Genomic DNA, 10,649 nt, shown 5'->3' with positions numbered 1-10,649 from the left:
TATATATCCAAGAAATTGTGAGGTTGCACAGAGTACCGGAAATGATTATTTCCGATAGGGACCTGAGATTTCTCTTTAAGTTTTGGAGAGCATTACAGGAAGCCATGGACACTAAGCTAAGTTTAGTACAGCCTATCATCCTCAAACTAACGGGCAAACAGAACGTACTATTCAAACGTTAGAGGATATGCTGAGAGCTTGTGTCCTAGATTTCAAATAGAACTAGGATGAATACTTGCCACTGGTGGAGTTTGCCTATAGCAATAGTTATCATTCCAGTATCCAGATGGCTCCTTATGAAGTGTTGTGTCGGAGGAAATGTAGATCCCCGTTGTGTTGGACTGAATTGGGAGAAAGGAAGACATTTGGTCCCGACTTAGTAGAGCAAACCTCACAACAGATAGAAATGATTTGACAGAGGCTACTTATAGTGCAAAGTAGACAGAAGAGTTATGCCGACGTACGGAGAAGGCCTCTGGAGTTTGAAGTTGGAGATTATGTTTTTCTGAAAGATTCTCTAACCACGAGTATAGGAAGACCAATCAAGGCCTGTAAATTGATGCCAAAGTTTATCAACCCTTCTAGATCTTGCCAAGAGTTGGCTTGGTGGCTTACAGATTGGCCGTAACCCCTAATATGAGCCAGATTCATGATGTCTTCCATGTTTCTCAGTTGAAAAAGTATCAGCCAAATCCCTTACATGTCTTGAAATACGAAGACATAGAAGTGTAAGATAACCTCACCTTTGAAGTGAAGCAGGTGAAAGTAATAGATCGGCAGGTTAAGCAGCTGCGGAATAAGACTATTTCGATGGTCAAAGTCATTTAGAGGGATCTAACTCAAGAGGAGGCTTCGTGAGAAAAGGAGGACGACATGAAGGCCAAATACCCAGAATTGTTTAATTAAGGTATGTTTCTAAATTTCGAGGACGAAATTTATTTAAGGGGGGAGGAATTGTCACATCCCAAAAATTTTCATCTGGCAATAAAGGATCAAAAATTGGGATGAGGGTCAGTGTAGGAACTAAATGGAGAGATGAAACAACTTTTGATATGATATCCTAAAAAGGTCCGGACTGATATTTTCATAATCATCGGTCTAGGAAGGGCAAAATGGAAAAATTTGAGAAAAATTTTAGAAAATCCCCAAAAAATGGGAAAAGTGTAGATTAGAGGTTTTGAAAACTTGGTTAAGGCTTGAAAGGTAGAAATTCGGTAAATATGAATTGTTACGGAATTTCCCATAAACAGAGGTTTTTCAGGAAATTATTAGAAAATTGAAGGAAAATAATTATTTTAATAAGTTAGAGGCCTCAATAAATTTGGGAGATTAATGGAAAATTCATCTACATGTTTATTTGAATTTAAAAAATTAGTTTTAGGTCTTGAAAGCTCAAGAATTAATTTTAGGGAATTTATTTTCTCACAATAACACCAATAGAGGTCTAATCAGAGAAAATTCAAAATAAATACCTAGAGGTAGTGAAAAATTCTGAAAATTTTTAGATCATATTCTAATATTAAAAGGTAAATTATCATGGAGAGAAATAAATTTTTGGAGGTCTGAAAAAATTATGAAATGTTTCCAGTGAATAGTAACCACTAAAGTTTCTAATTGGTTTAAAATAGTGATTTGGTTTGTGGGCCACCTTTTTATACCAGGCCAAACCATTTGTAGGGCCCATATTAAGCCCAATAAGGGCCCAACTTCATGAAAAATATGGAGGCTTCAATTAATTATAGAAAAATGCAAAAATTAAGAGATATTTGTGTGGAAAAATCTAAATTATGGCCACATGTTCAAATCTGAAGGTTTAAGGCACTTGATGGCTGCTAACACACCTCCTTACCTATCATTTGGGTGTGCTAATTAGGGGTGAAGTGGCAGAATATTTGGTCTATAAATAGCCCTTGAAAATACAAAGAAAATGTTGGGAAATTGGGAAAAATAAGGGAAACTCTGCCACCGTTCATCCAGCCACCTTGCACGAAATTCTTGAGGAGTTCTAGGCAAGAAATCATCCAACAAATACCAAGGAAATACTAAGGTATGCCTAAGCATCAATATCCCTAAGTTTTACATTGATTAAACAAGGATTTTTGCTTTGAAAAATGTTGAAAAAATGTTGAAAAATTTTGAAAAATTCGGTTCAGATGTGTGATGCTTAGAGAAGGATAGAAACCTTAATAATCAAGTAGAACAAGGAAGATTAAGTGGTGTATCGATTGATTTTTGGAAGAAAACCAAGTTAGGGTTATGATGCATCATTTCAGCCAGTACTATTCATAGGGAAGGAGATTGTTTTTCATTGATTTGATGATTCCAATGGTTTAAATCTTGTTTTTGTGTAGGGATATGTTGTTGGAAAGTGTTTAAAATCATTGGAATCAAAAATGAAAGTTTTGGAAAATTAAGGACCCCTATTCGGCGACACTAGGTTCATGGGGAAAGAGTGTGATTTTCAAAAATCTAATTGCACCATTTGATTCCTCATGAAAAATTGTGTAGTATTGAATTATGAGATGGTTGATTCCAGAGAAGGAATTAATTTGTTAAAAATCAAAGAAAAAGGGGGGAAATTGTTGAGTTAATGTTTAAGTATTGGAATTAAGTTGTTTTGTGATTAGTATGGGCTATGATTATGCTTGGTTTAATAGGCATTAAGAGGAGAAATTAAGGAGAAGCATTGCTCCTTGGAGGAATTAATTGGACAAGCTTTACAAAGGTGGCTTTGAATTATAATTTGATTGTTTATCTTGCTTGTTTGTTGTGATTGTTGCTGCTTGCATTAGAGGAACTTTGTGGTGACCTTGATTGTTTGATTGACATTGGTTATGCTTTGGCCAAATGCTTTGTGGTATGCCAATGTGGATAATATGATGTTTCTCTCTTTGCATGATATTTGATATGAATTCTTATGAGTTGGGAATGGTTTGGATTGCATGACATTTCACAATTAAACTTGCATTGATTTACAAGATAATTATAATTCATATGTTACTGAGATTTTTTTAAAATCTCATTCCTTCTATGTTATTTTATGCACTAATTAGGAAGTGGACCAAGCATGGAGCAAGGGAAAGAATTGGCCATGGCATGAAATGGCTTTATGAATATTATGTTATGTTAGAAACTTGTATCAAGTGTACCAAATTTTATGTTGATTTTATGATAAGGTACAGATGACATTTTGATATAAGTTATATTGTTATTCCATGTTCCAATGTTGGAATTATGCTTGCAGCATTGTGGAAGGAATGTGGTTGAAGGAAAAAGGGGGGAATAAATCAAGAAACTGGTAATTAGGGGATAGAAATTTTCTAAAAAGTGCCAAACTTGTGAGACATAAAATAACAAGAAATTGTTAGAGTTTGGACATCAAATTTTACAGGCAAATAGATCTCATTTTTAGCTTTAAAAAAGTGGTAATTCATTAAATTTGGAGTTGTGTGCCAAGAGTGATACCCTTTCAAAGTTGAACAAAAATATTGACAATTTGAAAATTTTTCAAATGAACAGTACATTTTAATGAATTTCCTGGAATTATTCTGGATGGAATTGGACCCAATGATTATTTTTCCTCCATAGAAATCTTAGCAAGCTTCACATGAAAATTGGAACCACTTCATTTTGATTTTTTTAGATTTAGTTATGAATTTTCAAAGTTGGCTCATTTTTGGATAAACTGTGCATGGACATGATGAATAGTAAAATCTTGAATTTCAAAATTTTCATCTGGAAATGTTGCGAAACGACTTATAATTGTTTCAATTGACGTATAATGAGTTGTAAAGAGAGGTGTGACACTGACTTACCTGGTAACCTTAGAACATATTCTGGCACCCTTTTTTCATCACAACTAACCTCACTTGGCATTATATGACATGCCTAAAGAGGGATTCATGCTCTTCCCTTTTTTCTTTCATTAAAACATTTAATAATATCTATTTTAGGGCAAGCCTGACCGAATCCTTCTTATCGATCCATGATTCTAAGAATTTGTCTCTGGATACCAATACTACTTTTTTTTTTTTTTATCATGGGGACTTTCTCCAATTTTTTTAAAAGTAAAAGTCAATCCCTAGATGGTTTATTTTGACCTTCTCAAGATAGTGTATGAATAGAATTTAAATTTTATTAAAGCTTCTGGGGATGAAATCATTTTTAAAACTTGTGATAATTCCTCAAGTATTATTCTTCATTTTTCTCCAATTATTTGAAGCCTCCTCATATTTTAAATAATTCAATTTCAGCTAATATTCATAATTAACCAAAACCGTGGGAATTTCATCAACTTGCTTAAGGGGTATTGTTGTCATTTTCAACCCTTTATAGGCCTAAAAACCTTATTTCTCCTTTTTTCCAAATTTTTTTGGAATATTTGAACACACTTTCCATCATTGCCCTTTCTGACCTAAAACTTTTTCAAATTTACAATTAGGTCCTTGTTTTAGTTTAGCCTTAAAAATCACGTCACTAAGGTTCTCAGGATAACCTTTGGCCCATAATCATCTCCAATTCTCATACTCAAACCTTTGAGATTTCATCGGAGTCTCTAGCTTGCCTATCTCATTGTTCTAAAAACTCTTTGCGATTTAGTCCCTAAGAATCCTTTCATCCTTCCAAAGAACTTCTAGAACTCTTACTAATAGGAGTCAAGTAGCCTACCCATTTTAGGCTAATTCTGGTACTTCTGGGTCTAAAATTTATGATGTGACATAAACTGACTCCGCCAAAAGTCATCAATCCCAACCACTACAGTTTCATCCCTAGAAGGCATAGTTTAGATAATATCACCATAGCTCAAGAGCTTATTCACTCTATGAGACCCATGCATGGGTGGAAGAGCTTCATGGCCATCAAGATCGACTTGAGAAGGCTTATGACCGAGTTAATTGGAGCTTCCTAACTAACTATGTAACATCTCGATTATTATTTTAAGACTTAAGTAACATTATGGTGGGATTAATTCTTGATCAAGGAAATCATCAATAATTATGAGAATGAGGAGAATTTACTCACAAAAAAAAGGGAGAGAATATTTATAAAAAAAGGTGAAATTAAATATATGCATTTAAGGTATTATGTCGAGATAATATATTATAATTAGTTCATCATTTTGAAATTTTATTTGGATAACACAAATAAACCTACTTGATTGTTTGAAGTTCTAAGAGAATTTTAAATAAAAACATGTATGTAATAAAATATATAATAAGTTTCACAAGGGAAAAAAAAGGGTTAAATGTTGATGCCTTTGTTGCTAAAGCACTCAATTAAATTAGGAGCAACTACAAATGCAATAAATTAGCAACCTAAGTCATTCTCCCAAGGAGCAATTTAGGGATTTTCTTTAGATATGAGTTTAGGTGGTAAAAAAAATGCAAATACCCTAAAATCTATATGAAAGTAAAATTAAACTAAATAAATGCAAATGCAATGTTAGGGGATTCTCATAAGGGAAATTTAAATGCTAAATAAAGGAAATTAAGTAAAAAGCAAAGAAAAGTTAGAATAAAAAAAATGAGAGCTTCTCTTTAAGCAAAGTTAAGGGAAAACTCACGATTCACATGGAGTTAACTTTCATAGCCCAAATCAATTAATTATTAGACCAAAGGGAGGTGACAAAACAAAGGAGTTAATAAGTTTAATTACTTGCTTGAAACATAGAAAACCCTCAAGTTCAAAAATTCTTAAACTATTAGAGAACTCATAACGGTATAAAATTAGTTAATTAAACTCATTAAAACCAATGATAAATCAGTCAAATTAATTTTGAAAATTATGCTTAAAATGATCCAATTAAGTAATTAGATAATTTACTAACTCAATTGAACAATCAAGAGGCAAAAGGTTCCAAGTTTACAATTAATCAAATATAAAATGAGAACTCAATTATAAACTTAATTAACAATGTAAATGTTCATAAATGTAAATTATAGCAAATATCTTAGCACAAACATAGTTCAAATAGCAATCCAATCTAGGAATAAAAATGAAAATCTAAAACTAAATTATCTCAAAACAATACAAACTCAAAATTATTTAAAACTAAATAATCTTAATTACTTGAATTAAAAACATAAGTAGAACATCACTCCCTTATGATCTTCAAATACTAGCCCTATACTCTAGCTTCCTCCATGCTCTTCCCAAATTATCTTCCAAGCAAGCTCAATCTCCCATGGATGGCATGAAACTCATAGAATGATGGAGGATGGGGATAAGTGAAAAAATGGAATGAAAATTAATAAGTGAAGAGGGAGGTGGCCACCCTTTCTAATGAGAGAATACTTCTTTTTATGAGAGTAAGAAGGGGCTTTTTTGGTATAAGAATTAAGCTTATTTAAACTTAGCCATTGGATTGCGCTTGAACCCCAAGAAATAATTTTATACTATTGGATTTCTTTTGTCCCCGTGTCTGAGCATCCATTAAGGCGAAGCGAAATTGCTTGGCATATTGACAAGCCCCGGCCTTAGACGTTCCTCTTAGATGAGAAAGGGGGTGCATGACCTACAAAAATTTAAGTGTATCTATTAATATAGATTATATTCAAGTATAATATAATTTATATCAAAATTAAAGATTAGATATGCACCAAAAATAAGGCAAGGAGTTGAAAAACTTTCTAGAACTTAACTTTCCAAAAATATGATAATTAACTTCAAAGAAATAGGAAATTTAATTTCAAGCTAAAAATAAGAAATCACAAAATATTCATATTTTCAATCCAAATCTAAATTTTTATGAAAAATTTTAAAATCAATCAATTAATCTAATAATATATAAAACATCCATCTAAGCTTAAGATATCATTTAAATCCTACATTAATGTGGGATAAAATATATAAAAATTGAGATTTATCATTAAATTAATAGTATAATGGTTGGTGGCATGGAAGGAATGAAAAACTAGACTGAACCGGCTGGTTTAGGCCGAAAACTGGCTAACTCACTAGTTGTCCAGTCTGGTTTGCCATTTTAACTAGGGAGTAATCAACCTAGTGCAAATCGGATTAACTCGGTATGAATCAAAAGGAACCGAGTAACCTGCTGGGTTGAGTGGGTTGACCAGTTCACTTTTTTGAGAAAGAAGACAAAGGTGTACTGGGAAAAGGAAGAAGAAAAGAGAGGAAAAAGGGAGGAAAAATAATGGAAAAATTTAAAGAGATACCACAAAATAGAAGAAGTAATAAGTAGTAATGAGGAAGTTGAGATTCAACTGTGAAAAAGGAGAAGAGAGGAGAAGAAGAAGGCATTTTCAGATCTAGCCGGACAAAAATAGTGTTGCTCAAGTTGCAAAAGCAGTGCTGCTAGCTTGTTGAATCACTGTAGAGGCAAGGTTTGGTTGGATTAGATAAAAAGTCAATAATAAAAGAGGAAAAGGGTCTTATTCTTAATGCAATATTTGATATTAAAATAAAATACAAAAAAAAGGGGGCAGTAAACAAGACATGTTGCATTCAATATATGAGCTTCTTTTCTTTGCATTTATGGTAATTGACAATGTGTTGTAGTGATTTAGGGCTTTTTCTTCTCTTCTCTTTTCATTTTCCAGAACTTGCTTACACCATGTTATGCAAATAATAAAATATTTAAAATGCATAGCATATAACCCTTATTTTTAATATTGTATTCAAATTAAATTTTTAAGTATTATAGTTCACAAAAGTTATTTCTTAATTAGTCTCTATTAAATTGTATTATTTTAATATGAATGGTTTGACTCTGATATGACTCCAATCAGACCATAACCCTTAACCCACTATCTCAACTAGTTTAGTGTTCGGTCTAGTTTTTTCTTCCTTGGTGGCATGTGACCACACCACCAACCATTATAAATGAATCAATTCATTAACCCCCACCATTTTTTGTCTTTTGCGCATCACCACTGGTGCTCATCTTTGTCTTTTATTCTTTTTCTCATCTTCTCATGTGCATTATGCGATGATGTGTAAGAGAGGTAGAGAGTGAAAGAAAGAAGGTGCCAGTCAAAAAAAAAAAAGGAAGGAAGAAGGAGAATGTTCGGTCCCATCTAGGATATTTAGGTACGTAATTTTCCTCTCATTTCTAATCTTTTCTTCTTTTTAATTTTGAATTTTTGACAGGGATATATATATACACACGAGGATTTGTTAGATTTTAAATTCTTGAGTGTTCTAACTTTGGATTTAGTTCTTAGTGGAGCTAATTAGGTTAGAATAAGAGTTGTATGGTTTAGATTTTGAGAAAATGACCATAAAATACCTTGTGAAAATAAAAAAGACAAAAAAGGAATCCAAATAAGTAGAATGCCCAAATGGTCATGAGGTATGAATATGTGATTTCCATGTTTTGCTAGAGTGACTAAAATACCCATAAAATGAGAGAAAAAGTAGCTGAATGTGAAAACACTTAGAATAGAGTAAGACATTATAGTAACATATGAAGGATAAAAGCTGAAAAGAGGAAGCTTAAAGCAACATGTCTAAAGTTGAAAAGAGGGAAGTGTGAGTCATTTATCTTTTGAAATGCTATTATCTTACTCCTCTTACCTTCATTATTTTACAAACATTATTCATTTAGGTGGGTTTTGCTTAGGGGTAAATGGGTTTGTAGTAGGAGAGGGAGCAAACGTCTAGCATTATATAAGCGAGTAGAAGGTGATGGTGGGTTTGGGTTCTTCATTTTTGTGACTTTTTTAAGGTCTGATAAGGACAAGTTTTTTGGTGAAGAGGGTTTAGATTGAGTATTTGATGAGGATGAAAGATTGAGGCATCAAAAATGGAAAGGTGGTAGTAAATGATTCTATGGCTGTGAACATTACATGCAAATAATAAGTATAAGGTGGTTAGTGTTGTTAAAATCAGTAGTCTGGTTGTGAAACCCTATGCTGAAGTTGTGAATGAAAGAAGAGTGTGTGTGAGTGTTCGATGTCACACATGTTGATAGACATTGATTATTGAAGAATTAAGATTTTGATTTATGATTGTTTGCTATAGGTTGTGAATCCTATTACATGTTTTGAAAAATTATATCCAAATAGATTGTGAACAAGTTGCAAAACTTGTTATGAATATTATCACTTTCATTTTGCTAGTTGTTATTCATATTACATGTTTGATAAAATTATGTGCTCAAAGAATGGATTAAGAATGGCTCTAAATAAACAAGTTGTAAATCTCCTAAAAACATATTGCAAATCCTATTATGTAGGTGATAAATTTTATTACACAAGTTTTGAATCTCATTAATATGTTTAGTAAAATTATGTGCAAACAGATCAAGAACAAGTTACAAAACTCAGTACGAGAACTGACACTTTTATTTTGCAAGTTGTTATTCATATTACGTGTTTAGTAAAATTATGAGTGAATGGATTAAAAATGGTGGCAAATCCCATTAAGCAAGTAGTAAATTTCATTACGCAAGTTGTGAATCTCATTACATATTTGGTAAAATTGTGTGCAAATAAATTAAGAACAGATTGCAAAACTTGTTACGAGAATTGTCACTCTCATTTTGCAAGTTGTTATTCAGGTTACATGTTTAGTAATTATGTATGAATGGATTCAAAATGGTTCCAAATAAACAAGTTGGAAATCCCATTAAGCAAGAGGTAAATTTTATTATGCAAGTTGTGAATCCAATTACATATTTATTAATATTGTGTGCAAATGGATTAAGATCTAGTTGCAAAACACATTATGAGAATTGTTACTTTCATTTTGCAAGTTGTTATTTATGTTACATGTTTAGAAGAATTGTGTGAAAACGGATTAAAAATAGTTCCCAAAAATAAGTTACAAATCTCTTAAAAAGAGGTTACAAATTCTATTATGTAATGGTAGATTTTACTATGCAAGTTGTGAACCCCAGTATATGTTTAGTAAAATTATGTGCAAATGGATGAAAAATAGTTGCGAATAACTGCATAATAATGATGATTAAATATGTATTTGTAAACAAATTCCATACATAACTGTAAGTCAAATATCATAATTTTTTTATAAGTAGTCAAATAGCATAATAATAGTTGCACAATGCATTTTTGCGCACCAGTGCTATATGTTAATCTACCTGATATTTACTACTATCATAAATGTTGTTTTTTTGTTCTTGTGGTGGGTTGTTTCAATGAAACCAACCTTAACAGTTCTTCATGTCTTGAATTAAGGTCATGATTAACTAGCCACCATATTAGGTTTTGCCGTAATTTAGCAACATGTTTATCACTATAACCAAACATCACACTGAACTACCATTTGCTCAACCATACTAATACGTGAACACCACTGTCTTGTCTACACATGAAAAAATTCCAAAATGTAAATGAGTAAAAAATAGAAGAGCATTCATACATAATAATGTCAACAACCTAAACTACTCGCATATTGTTTTGTTATGGAATAAGAGCCCAAATAATATCACTTATTTTTTTTCTTCTCCCCTATGTGGGGTACACCCAGCAACCTCGCAACATCTTTTCCTTCTATGCCTTTGACCCATCTCTAATTTGGTCTATCATATTCTTGAACTCCTTCTCTGACTTATTCTTTTCGAAACAACATATAGCCATTTTTCACTTCTTTACTTGGCTCTCCTTCTAATACCATTTTTATCTTATGAAAAAAACAACACTTCATGGCCATTCAATGTACTATATGTC

Source organism: Neltuma alba, unplaced genomic scaffold (assembly GCF_004799145.2).
Source record: "Neltuma alba isolate B1F8T4 unplaced genomic scaffold, ASM479914v2 tig00012335_pilon, whole genome shotgun sequence".
In the NCBI taxonomy this organism is placed as follows: Eukaryota; Viridiplantae; Streptophyta; class Magnoliopsida; order Fabales; family Fabaceae; genus Neltuma; species Neltuma alba.
The sequence above is the reverse complement of the archived record's forward strand: the minus strand, read 5'-3'. Positions refer to the sequence as shown.